The sequence below is a fragment of the Apium graveolens genome, chromosome 3, assembly GCF_009905375.1.
Source record: "Apium graveolens cultivar Ventura chromosome 3, ASM990537v1, whole genome shotgun sequence".
Taxonomy (NCBI): Eukaryota; Viridiplantae; Streptophyta; class Magnoliopsida; order Apiales; family Apiaceae; genus Apium; species Apium graveolens.
In genome coordinates this window covers 55947728-55961666 of record NC_133649.1, presented here as the reverse complement: position 1 = coordinate 55961666, position 13939 = coordinate 55947728, and positions in this window count along the sequence as shown.

Genomic DNA, 13939 nt, shown 5'->3' with positions numbered 1-13939 from the left:
CCAAGCTCTGCTATACTAAGTGGCTCTATTTTGGGATTTTAAAGTTTAAATGATTAGCTGTCACTACTCTAAACATGCAAACTTGTGCAGCTTTGTATTATTGTACTAATACATTTCAAATCTACAACTTTCTTCCTGCGTGCATTAACAAATTTTGTGTATTTATGTGTGTGTCTTTGTGTTTGTGCTTTGGCATTTTATCTTTGAGTGTGAAATGGCATTGATTGTTTTTAGCTGATGGATTAATTGTGATGAAAATGTGCATAACATACTAATAAATGGACAATTTTTGGACCACAGATTGAGGCGATGACTAATGAGTAATGACAATGTGATTGTGAGTGTTACTAATAGTCTGGATGAACTATTCCTCCTTTCTTGGTCCGTCTACACTCTTTTTTAACCAAATTTTATTTTCCAGTGCTGGATTTGTGATGTATTATTATGTATGATAATGTTTCAAAAAAAATTAATGTTTATAGAAATTTTATTGACTGGGAGTGATACTAATACCCAACAGTGAAGGAGTTTAATTAAAATTATATGTATGAACCTGATGCCATGAACATGATGGATGGAGGGAAATGGTTCGTAGAATACTAGATCACAAGATTTTTTCCTAATATACTTCTGAAATAAATTTTTAAGATTTTGCACACACTGATTTACTGATTCCTTATAAAAGGTGTTCTAACTAAAACTAATCCTTAATTATAAAGCCTGAAGGCTAAATATGTGCCATATTACCCTGCTACCCCTCTTTTATTGCCTGTAATTACTGAGGATTGCATTGAAAATGGCAGTACAAACATACGGTTATTACAGAAAAAATACGCCCTTCGGATTTTCCCCTTCATGCAGTGACATCGTCCAAGAGACAGCTAGCACTCTTTGAATTTAATTTGTGCCAAATATCATAAACTGTTGTAGCTATTACCAACTGCTGCACTTTTGTGCTCTTTTCCTTTAATTTTTTGGGGTTGACTTCATCAAAGCTCGGAAAAACTCGGTGTCTCCGTTTTGTGCGCTCTTTCAGCCTTTAGCTTATTCATTTTGGCAGCTCTGATGTTCAATGGGTCTCATGCATGAATCCGCACGCCTTAATCCCTTGAAATTGTAAGCTTTAATCCCTTGAAATTGTTAGCCATTTGTTTTTTTATTTTCTTGATCAACAGGGTAACCTTTTCAGAAATACATGTGATGTGATGAGTTGTGCAACAAATATGTTTATAAATATGTTTTGTGATGAATATGCTTTTCCAGTGTCATATAAATGCTACTCTTAGACTCAATGAATCTCAGGCATAGATAGTGAATCTCATACATAAATTTATTGGGGATGTGAGCCATAAATGCCTTGAAAGTGAGGACCTTCAATTGAACTTTGTATCATAAACCTCTTGAGGTGTGGGGACCTTGGCATTGCTTCCCAGAATGGTGACATATTCCTCTCTAAATTTAGCCAAGGCCTCCTCCATGGTTACTGTGAAGTCTTTTGACAATCATGCATCCACATTACCATCAGCTTCATCTGCAATCTTCTCTTATTTCTCATCAACATCCTCCTTGTATGAGAGCAAAATGGTGTGATAGTCTTGGTTGGACATGTCAGTGGTAGGGAGTTATTGGGTTATGTTGGCTAGGCCTGCTAGCTGATCAACCAAAAGATCATATACTGTGGTTGGTTGGGCCTGAACATCTTGTAGTCATTGAGAAATGAGGTGTTCAGGATGGTGTGTAGTGTTTGATGTTGATGGTTGGTCAGAGGTGTTTGAAGTGGGTGGGATAGAGGTGGTAACTATTTCTGTGATAGGGGTCAAAGTAGGAACTGTGATTGTGAATTGTGTGATAGTGTGTTGTTCACTAGAAGAGTAAACCTCCATTTGAATTGGAAGGGATTTGAACTGGTTACTATCCTGTATCATGGCCTCAAACCTTTGTTCCTCTTACAAGGAACTGGCACCCGAATGTACTAGAGTTTCCTCCTCAATGACTGGATCATTGGCAATTTTACTCCCAGCTTCAATTGACAGAGCAATTTCAGCCAGAATTATGAGGGGAGTTGTTCCTTCTTGAGAAATTTCCAATGAAATTGGAGAGGATTTGAGTAGCTCCCCCTCAAGAGTACTACCCTCAAACCTAGCAGTCCGTGAAGACTGTGGTGCACATGAAGGTACAATAGGAATCTGCACAGGGTCTTCAATGAAATTGATGAAACCCCTGTTTTTTTTATGGTCTCATCAAGGTCTACCTCAGCATGTAGCCTCGCACCATCTAGAGATTGTTTCTGAGTTGTGACCACAGTTTCTTGAACTATCACATGATGTCGGCAAGGCTTGAGAAGTGGATTCAAGCCCTTCATTATATGAAGAAGAAATTTATGATATAAGATTAGAGATTTCAGAATTGATTTTTGGCAACTCCCCTTGAATGGATGAGGGAGTTTCAACTGATGTTCTCTCATTATGTGTGCCATCCAAATGACTTCTTTCAATCTCTTAAGAGTGCTCAAGAGGTGGTGCATTTCTATACAGGATGCATTAGGGAGAATTCTTTGTCCAATAGTGAAACCTTGTTGAGAAGGTACCCCTAGAATCTGTTGATGCCTCTTTGTTACAACTACATCTTTTGAGAAGATGGAGAGGTGCCTATTTGAGTGGTCAACTCAACCTTTTTTAACTTTTTTGGTTTTCTGACCAGGGTTAACTCAATGTTTGTTTGGTCCTCACCACTCTCAATAATAACAACCATGGGTGTTTGCTTTCTCTTCTTTTTACTAACTCCATCTTTTTTAGATGATGAAGTAGTTGGCTTCCTAGTATCTATTGGTTGTGAAGGAATGGTCTCAGTTATGAAAGGCCCCTGTGTACTATCCTGTTTGTGTACTTCTACAGGTACATGAGCCATAACTTGACTAGAAATTGCACTAGACCTCATGTCAGACATATGTTAAGGGTAAGTTCTAAATCTCTCCAACATAAAGTCAGTGATATTTAGAGCTATCTTTACTTGATTCTTTGTAGTTAGTGAACCAAATAGAACTTTGGACACTTGTTTACAAATGCATATTTGAATTCTATCTTTTCCATCAATAAAATGAATGTCTTCTACTTTACTGTTTAAAGTAGACATTATAAATATAGGAAATAAAATTTCTTTACCTCTACTTACCAAATGCATTGTCAGCCTTGTGCTCAGTTCTTCCAGAATCAAGCTTCCAACATTGAGTTATTTGTTTTAAGCCATGGAGTATAACAGATTATGCTCTATACTGGAGATATTTTCATAGCCAGTCTTTCTGCATGTGAATGCTCTTGTGATAGATTCAAATACAAAAGACGATTCTCTCCATAGGTTCTTCTTGTTCAGCCTGACCATGTCAATCTTCTCCTTATAGTTGATGAAATCCATAAACTCATCCAATTTCTGTGTTGTTGGAACCTCCACAATGTTTTCTATAGGAATCCCCAAAGCTTTGTTGTCATCATTTGCATTGAATTCCACAGCTACACCTTGAATTTTGCAGTTCACCACCAAAGACACAGCTTGATCTTCATGGACAATGATGTTGATCACAGCAGAGTTCCAAAACTCGTTGAGCACATCCAAATAGAGCACATGATTGGCAGTCAAAGCTCCTGCAAGATAGGATTCAGAAAGGAATTTGACAAAATACTTGAAGTTATCAGGTGCTTGGTTCGCATCCACAAATGCCAAATAGTTGGTTCCAACCTTGGGGATAACAGCTCTAACATTGTTGGCAGCCATTTAAAATGTTTGAGTTTGAGTGGGTAAGAAATTTGAGAAAGAAAGAGTTTGAAACGAGTGAGAGCGGTGAAGATTTGCAGAAATTAGGGCAACTGAGATCTTGAAATCGTAAAGAGGGGCTATGTCGAGATGTCTGGGTATTTATAGACTAGAGATGTGAGTTGTCGAGATGTAGGAATAAATGGTTGATATTTGCTTATCGAGAAGTCACATGAATTAGAAAACTCATGTCGAGATGTCAGTATCCTGACTCTTGTCAGGAACTAGATAGTGACTTATCGATATGTAGAATAAATACCCAGTTTGTCCTAATTGGACTGAATTATTCCAACTTATATTGAATCAATCAATATAAAATTATAATTGATTTTATATCAAAAGTATTGTACATAAATAATTTATTGAATTAAATAATTCCCTTTCCGAGTTATTGATAAGTATAAAATTTATACTTATAAAGAACTCCCTATTGATACTTATCGAGATCTTTACAATACTTATCGAGAAGTCATAAAGAGGCTTGTCGAGAAGTCCATCGAGAAGTCATGAAAAAGACTTATCGAGAACTCTATCGAGAAGTCTCAAAATGACTTGACGAGAAGTCTTTTAGACTTATCGAGAACTCAGTTCTCTACATACTTTTATTCTTTTTCAGTTTTGTCTTATATTAATTTCTCATATTAAAAATGTTAATAAATAATTAGACAGGTTTTTATTAGAATTTGAAAAATTCCAAGTTAAGTTTGAATTTTTGAAAAATAAATATAAAGAGAATTATGAAATAATTATAAATCATATTCCAGTTAATTTCTAATTAAATCAAATTAATTTTGATTTATCAGAAATTATTCTGTTGTAATACATTACCTGAATTCTTGCCTTTAGGATGAAGAATTTAACATACCAATTTCACCTAAAAGTCTGGTGAAGGTTGGTTCATCCAAAGGTTTAGTAAAAATGTTAGCTAATTATTTTTCTGTTGGAACAAAAATAAGCTCAATAGTACCATTTGCAGCATGTTATCTAATAAAATGGTACCTAACATCAATGTTCTTAATTCTAGAATGATTAAGTGAATTAGCAACAATAGATATGGTACTAGCATTGTCACACATGATTAGAATCTTATGCAACACTAGCCCATAGTCCATTAATCGATTTCTAATCCAAAGCACTTGAGCACAACAACTTCCAGTGGCTATTTATTCAGCCTCGGCTGTTGAAGTTGACACATGTAGTTATTTTTTACTATACCAAGATATAAGTCTTTGACCAAGGAATTGACAACTTCCACGTGTACTCTTTATGTCTACCCTGCATTCATCAAAATTTGCATCTGTGTATCCAACAGCTTTAAAACCGGTTCCCTTAGGATACCACAATCCCAAGTTTGTTATTCCCTTCAAATATCTGAAAATCATCTTGACAACCATAAAATGTGATTCTTTAGGGTTTGCTTGAAATCTAACACACAGACATATTGTAAACATGATGTCTGGCCTACAAACAGTTAAGTACAGTAAATATCCAATCATTCCTCTATAACTTGAAATATCTACACTTTTTCATTTCTTATCTTCATCCAACATGGTAGCTGTAGACATAGGTGTTGATGCAGGTGAACAGTATTAGGTAATGAATACAATACAAGGGGGGATGAATGCGTTTTGGATAATTTTAAGAATTTTTCAATGTTTGTTACTTGGTGAACAAAGCAGATTAGAAATGTAAGTATATTATGTTTACTGAAATTAAATAGTGCACACAATATTTCAAAACTCACTTAATTTTATATTAAAATCAAAGTAGTGTTTTGCTACAAATCCTGGGTTCTTTGTAAGTAAAGAGCTCAGCTTCTTCTTTGAGAGAGTTACAAGAAAACTAGATTTATTTGATACAATTTAAAAATAAAAGACCAGTGTTTACTTTATAGATTAGTAAACACAGGTTTACACAACATGCAATAAGATGTACTAAATCCTACTTTAAGTTATCTCTAAAGCTTTTCATTTCTGGCTTAGTGTATCTTTGCAAATCCTGTGAATCTGTGACTTTTCTTTGTCAGTTAATCTTGTCATTTGATCTTGTACTCTTCAAACTGCTTTTGTAGACTTTTCAATCTAAGTGATTAGATCGTTTATTGATCAAAAATCTTGAATATTTAATTTATCTATATTCTGTACATGAGCTTCATATCGAGATCTCCAGTTTGATCTATAGAGAAATGACATTTCGATAAGTATAATGGCTTATCGATATCTCTGAGTTCTCTATAATTATATTTGACTTGTCGAGATCTCTGAGTTCTCTATAAGTGAACTTGGCTTGTCGAGGTCTCCAAATTTCTACATGTGGAAATGACTTGTCGATATCTCTGAGATCTCTATAGGCATATTGACATATCGATATCTCTGGGATCTCTAATGAGAAAATTGACTTGTCGATATATCCGATCTTCATATCTTCATTTTGACCTGTCAATATCTCTGAGTTCTCTAATGCAGAAATGACTTGTCAATATCTCAGAGATCTCTATATAAATTTTGACTTGTAGATATCTCTGAGATCTCTAATGATAATTTGACTTGTCGATATCTCTAATCTCCATATCTTCATTTGGCTTGTCAATATCTTTGAGACTTTTCTATAAGCTATTTTGGACTTCTCAATAAGTCATTCTGGAGTTCTCGAATTACTTCTCTATATGACTTGATCTGTAACTTGTAGATATCTTGACTTATAATATTTTTCATAAAATAGATTTATTCAACTCCAAGATTCTTCACAATTTCTCTGAGGCATGATCTTCTTGATCTTCTTCCAAAGTTTATTATTAGGCTTGAGACTGTTTACAGAAAAATACTCCAGTCTAATCTTTGACATTTTTATAGACTCAAGTAATACAATACAAAATACAAATTTAGATTATCATACAACTAATTCTTAGGGCTGTCAATTTGACTTAGTCTTGTTATAGTACAGGCATGTCTTGCACAACAATCTCCCCCAATTTATGAGAAGATTTCTTATCACAAATTCATGCCTGGTAACAAGACTAACCCCAAGTTACAATGAACAATAGAACATTATATAAAAAATTGACAGAAGTACAATTTTTATACATTAAGTAAATACATGAGTTTCCTTTAATTCTACAAGTACTTGCAGTTTCTCTATGATTTGAGTCCCCCTTAGAGCTTCCACAAGCTTGAGCCATTCATCTAATGAATAATTATTCAAGTAACCAACTTTGATTCTTGAGAATCTACCAACTTTAATGTTCAGAAAATGTCCATCCTTGGAAATTCTCCTCATCCCCCTTGCCTTGAGTTCTTCAGATCTTTGCTCAAATATTTCTATTTCTTCAACATATTTTTTTTCCCTTTCCTCTCTTTCAGCCTTTTCTTTTGCTCTTCTTTCTTCCCTTACTATCAACCATACAGCCAATACAGACTTCCATGCCATTGTACCAGTATCCTTATTCTTCAGTAAGCTGATTACCCTCTTAATCTATGTGGTTGAAAATATATCCATTAAATTCCTACCATGTAAAGTGTAGGATCCATCTTGATAATAGATTCTTACTTCCCTCAATGATACAACCCAAACTTTGACCATTTCTTCAGCTAATTGTTGAAAGTAGTCATCATCTGTGATGCACCAATTTAAAGGCAGACAATCATTTTGATTAAAGCAATTCCGGATGGCCCTCTCAGTAACATGCAGTTTCTTTGATTTTTTCCCAAAGGATTTGTAATGAGTTTTGATTGGTGGCTTGAAGGAGGGTAGATTTGAGATTTTCTTTAGAAAAGTTTGGCTTGAAGTGATTGGTATTTTCAGTATGGTGTTTGCAGTGTGTTTGTAGGAAAACTTAGGATTAGAAGTTAGAGGTGGTAAAGTTTTTGAGTTTGTTAGCTTAGGGGTTGAGTTTGTTTGATTTGGATTTGTAGGGCATTTTTCTTTGGTTCTGAACCATCCTCCTTCTTCTTCCTTCTTCTCTCATCACCTCTTTTCTTATCATCTCCCTTCTTCTTATCTTGCTTCTTTTCTTTACTGCCAGTTGCCTTGGAGGATTGACTTGGATTTGAGCCAGAAGGTTTTTAATCATATTTCTTCTGCTCATCATCATCAAATTCATCCTTATTGAATTGTGTTTTGGGCAACTTGGCTTCAGGATCTCTCAAGTATCTCCCTCAAATCTTTATGATCTCTATATCTTTATCAGTCTTGTTCTTCTTGGTCTTCAATCCAGTTTCCAAAGTCATTATAAGCTTTTTGTGTGCCATGGAACAATGTCTAGGAAGAAGAAAGTTCTTTAGTTTCTTGGTGTTTGGACAGATGTAAGCCACTCCCTTGTTCGGATAGAGATATGCTTCTGGAAAAGCAGCTTCTTAAGCTTTTTGTAATTCCTTAAGAAAGAGAGTGTCTTCACTTATTACTATATTGATGTTTTCAATGAAGATATCCAATTCAGATGCCCTTCTTGATGTAAGAAAATTAAGGGACACCTGCATGCATCTGTCTACACCTGAGTCATTAATGTTTATCACAACTCTCTTTTCCTGAAAGTTACCCTTATTTTCCAAAATCACCCTTATAAAGTTTATGGTCTTGTTCAAAGTATGTATTTGTCACACTATCTTTCAAAACTTCACTTAATTTTATATTAAAATCAAGTATGTATTTTGCTACAAATTTTCGAGTTCTAGTTATGTTAAGAACTCACCTTCTCTCTTGAGAGTTACAAGAAATTTCAGATCTATTTGTTACAACTAAAACAAAGCAACCAGTGTTTACTGTTCTATGTTTACTTTATAGAACAGTAAATACTGGATATTAAACAGCATGCAATAGCATATACTAAACCCTATTTTTGGATATTCAAATCTTTCTATTTCTGGCTTAGTGTATCTTTGTTCATCTTGCACGCGAGTTGTAACGTCTGGGAAATTTACGTCTGTATTATATCATACTTATAATAAATTATGTGTATTAATGTGTCATTATATGTAATTATCTGTCTAACCCTAATTGCTACGTGTTATGTGCATTCTGTGTCATTTCGATATTTTTAAGATATTTTTAAGATATTTTGTATTTCATTTATCGCTTTCATTTCAAACGTTTTACGACCCAAACCATGATTTTAAAGCAAGTATTTCAAATAAAATAACGGGCCTTATTTTTCATCAAACGGCTGTTACCATCGCATTATTCTGAACATCTAGGCATTTTATAAATTTTCTAATTTTGCGAAAAATGACTTTTCCGGGCCCCATTGGGTGTTAAAAACCCTACAAAAATCACATTTTTATTTTTATAAAATTATAGGACTTTTATTTATACCATTTCTTTGTATTTTTGCATTATTCACAATTTTTGGGAAATTTTGGCATATATATTGCATATATAAAATAATTATAAATTAAATTTTAATACTCAAAAATTATAAAAAAATCGGGGCCAAATAAATTTTTATTAGATGTGTAATTAGCCCATTAATTTTATTTAGGAGTATTAATTTTAACACTATAAATAGTCTAATTATTATTTAATTATAATTATTAATCATTAAAATTCTGCAAATTTTCTGGAAATTCTCTAAAGAACAATTCGGGTCGGAATTCGGGTCAGAAATCAATCACTGATTTTGAACGTTTCTGAGCATCAAATCGATCGATGTGAGTATCCAAATCGATCCTCTCGATCCGTTCTTTCGGTTTCTGTTATCAAAATCATGTTTTGATGTGTTAATTTTCAATTTCGATTTCTAGGATTTATACCTGATTTGGTACTTTTTGATTCTGGGATTATTTGTTGAAATTGATGTTATGAATAACATTGTTTAGTGATTTCAGATCGATTCCTGTTAGTTAATCTTACTGACGATTGGTTGAATTGATTGTACTATATTTAGGGTTTATGTATTTTTTTAATTGATCGTTTTTGATTATACAGATAGCTGAGGTATATAGTGATATAGGGGTTTGATTGTGCATGTCTCAAGCTTTATTTTAAGCTATAGATTATAATTTTTGATGTACAAATCTGTGATTTCGACTTTTGATCGGAAAACCTGGAAGTTTGGCCGGAGATTTTGATCTCGGGATGATTATGAGTTGTGGTTGCCATAATTAAAATGGTGAAGTGATAAGTAATGATTTGGCATCGAAAACCCTATCAAACGGCACCCGTTTAGTCGATATCGGAGCATCGTCGGAGTCCGGGGACTCGCCGGATTCTGGGTTGAGTCCGGCAAGTTCATCCCGACCCGGGATGTTCTTCCCCAACCCGTTTGACCCGGTTTTTAAACCCGGGTTCGATCCTAAAAACCCAGAAGTCCATACCCTGTTTATGTTTCTAATTTACTAATTAATTATCTGTATTTTATTAAAATTAAAAATCAGTTTTTATAATTCTAAAAATCTAATAAAAATTAGATTTAAATTCTGAAAATTATTATTAATAATTCCTAAATTATTTTATTAACTTAGAAATTCGAATTTAGTTATTTAATTAATTATTTAATTATTTATCTAATTATTTATCTATTTACTTATTATTTAGTAATTAAGTAATTAATTAATAATTAAGGATTAAAATTAATTGAATATTATGATTAAAGAATCGATAATTAGTTAAATCAAACGAGTAACTCGTATCTATACGAGTAATTGAACGATGAATTAGATTATTATTATTCGAGCGATAGTTAGTTATACAAAGAATATTAGAATAATTATTCGTAACGAATAATTAAGTAAAGATAATTGATTAAATCGTACAAGTCGTAACAATAACCGTAATAATTCAATAATTATACGAGGAATGCGAGTAACTCGTAATCATACGAGTAATTGACCGTTGAGTTGGAATTTGATTCGAATAATAACTTATTTATTCGATAAATAGCGTAACAGCTAGTTGTATCGATTATTTATTTGTAAATAATCGATCTAATCGAATGTTATGGATTAAAAACTAAGATATATAATTGCTATATTTATTACTAAGGAACATGAGCTTCGAGGCTCGATTCGACTGCTCTTGTGTTTCGTGACTCAATCTGCCTTAACAAGATTCATACGTACCTTGCTGATTGCCAAGGATCAAGTCAAAAAATGTAGTTCTGATTTCTGGGGTGAGGCCCCTTATATAGGTGTTGGGAGTCCTTGAATTGGACTTGGGTTTAGAGACTTGGTGGTCAAGTCTCAGAATTAGAATGGACTTGGGACACCTGGGAAGTAGGAGGCTGATTCCTTATCCCATGAGGTTCCTTGGAGGCCAATCTACAAGGATTTATATCCCCACTAGGACTTACCTTAATAGCTGTTTTTCTCCCATATTAATTAATTACGAAATTAATTAATATTCAGGGTTTTGGGCCTTCTTTGTTCCATCAGGCCTGATCTGGTCCATCAGGCCTGATCAATGTGTTAACCTTTTTTGTCTGAATATCATACATCTTCTTATTGGGCCTTGCAGCCCAAATCATGTGTAATTAATACAACATTAACTACGTAATTATGATTTATTTATTCCCTATCATTTGCCCCCAACTTTTGGGAAACAGTGACTAGGTTCCGCAGAAGTTATATTCATTTGTTCCCTTACAGGGTATCGTTTTTGCGTAAAGTGTGGAGCGACCTACAAATTTATAACGATTTACTTTCACCCTTTTTATTTAGAAATTATCTTAATTTCTAGGAATTTTCCCTGAATTCTAGGATTTTTTCTTTGATTTTATGGATTTTCCCTTAATTCTGGGATTTATCCTTAATTTTCAGGATTTTTTCCCTTAGTTCTGGGATTTTTCCTTAATTTTCAGGAATTTTTGCCTTAATTATGGGATTTTTCCTTAATTTTCAGGAATTTTTCCCTTAATTCTAGGATTTTTCCTTAATTTTCTGGATTTATTCCTTATTTTCTGAAAATATTTTTATTTACAGGAAATATTTTAAGGAATTTCCTTTAATTATTATTTTTTCCAGGATTTTTCTTCCCTCTTTTTTCCTTCTTTTTTCTTTTTTCTTTCTTTTCTTCTTTTTTTTACACCTAGTTCGACCAGGAATCCCATTCGACCAGGATCTTGGTCGAATTCGCCACTACCTTGTCCTGGTCGACAGGATTTCGAGGAGAAGGGGTTCGAGCAGGAATCCTGGTCGAATTTCGGCTAGGATTTTTTCCCTATATATATATATATATTTTTTTAGCAGGAAATTTTTGACCAGGATTTTTCTTCTCCTTTCTATCAGGATTCCCCGTCTTTGACCGAATTAGCCCTCTTTATAGCCCAGGTCGACAGAAATTCGAGCAGGATCCATTCGATTAAGATTCCTGACCGGTTTTCGGTCAGGATGATTTTCTTCTTACATTCGACCAAGATTCTGGTCTTTTTGGTCAAGACAAGCATTTTTTCTGACCGAATTAACCTTCTTATTTTCCTCCGATCGAAGTTATTTTCAACCTCAGGGTTTCGATCAGAAAATGAATTAATATTTTGATCGAACTGGATCAAGATGTCCCATTCTGTTTTGGGGCCATGCCCTTCCTGGGCTTACCTTATGGGCTTTTAACTTGGGTCCACTGGGCTTTTCATTTTGGGCCCATCCTCAACATAATTGGGTTTCTATTAACTGTGCCTTTTTCTTGGTTTTGTTTGTTTCTAAGCCCAACAGGATTTAACTTCATTATTTGGGCCTTCCTTCCTCCCTTTTCCACTTTAAAGATTTTGGGTTTGGGCTCTGAACTGGGCTTGCTGCTTTCTTCAGGCCTTCCCTTTTATTTTAGGCCCAAAAAAATTTGGGTTTATGAACTTTCAATCATGGACCCTTACAGGGCTTTCATATCCACATGCTTATTTGGGTTGGGCCTTAATTCATAAGCCCAATTCCCGAATTTTACAGCCTAAACACTCTCCTCTTCTCCCTCCTTCCTTATTTTTAGAAAATTTCCGGCCAAGTCCCTTCCAAGGTTTCCAGGTCTTTCCAAGCTTCATTAATGGCTGACAAGAATTCCGAGAGAGCGGCCAAGATAGCCTCGGCTTCAAAACGAGGTAAGGATATCGAGATCCGCTCTTCCTACATGTCTTTGATCAATATTATTAACACTAGGGGGGACGAATATCCCTCCACAACACATCTTGACTCTTTTAATCATTGTAACACTTGGCACAACATAGATTACGATAAATTAAATGCACGTTATAACGTTCTTCCTCCCCTTAGATTAGTTCCAATTTCTGGTGGCGACCGTACTTACCATTTGAAACCCGACACTCTTTTTATCTACACAGATGCCCTCGATGCTGGGCTTATGTTCCCTTTTCATCCCTTCATTCCTCATCTTCTAGCTGATTTATAAATTAACCCATGTCAGCTTCCTCCAAATGCTTGGAGGAACATTTTATGTTTTATGGTTTGCTGCCTTAGGGAAGGTTTTCCCCTATCTGTAGCTGTTTTTAGGAAAGTTTTTCAATGTTACAACATTTCTTCTGGTAACTGTGGTTGGGTCTATGTCAAACAAAGGCACAAGTGTAAGCATATCTTTAACAGTGCCTACATTCCCGATAATAACTAAAATTAGAGGAATAGTTTTATCGGGTTAAGGTGGGAGAATGGCGACTGGGGCACACTCTTCAGACCTTCCTTCGGGAAAGTTAGTGATGGTAGCCTCAAATCCATTCACTTAACCCCCGAGGAAACTATCATTTATAATGAGCTTACTTGGGATGACAGTACCACTACCAGCTGGACTCTCTTAGAGGAGTTTTCCCTCATCCATGTGGGGCTATCCTCTGTTTCTCAACAGGGTATTTTTCTTCCATTCTCAATTTTATTTCATTTCATGCATTATTGACACCACTTATTTTGTTTTTTTATCTTGTCTTGCAGCTGCCAAATAGATCAATGAGGATAACGTGCCCCTCGTTGAGGAAACTGCTAGAATGAAGAAGGCTCGTCTTACGGGCCTGGACACTCGAGAAAAGGCCATAGAGCCTATCTTCTTAAGGAAACACAAGGAAGCCCATGGGGGAGGCTTCAGCTGAGGTAGCCGAGGGCCACAGTGCCCCTATCACTATTGCTGCCCCTGTCCCTGCTGCTACGGGCGCTTTTTAGCCTCTCTGGGGATTCCGTCAAGGGGATACCGTGGTTGGATCCACGAAGCACGC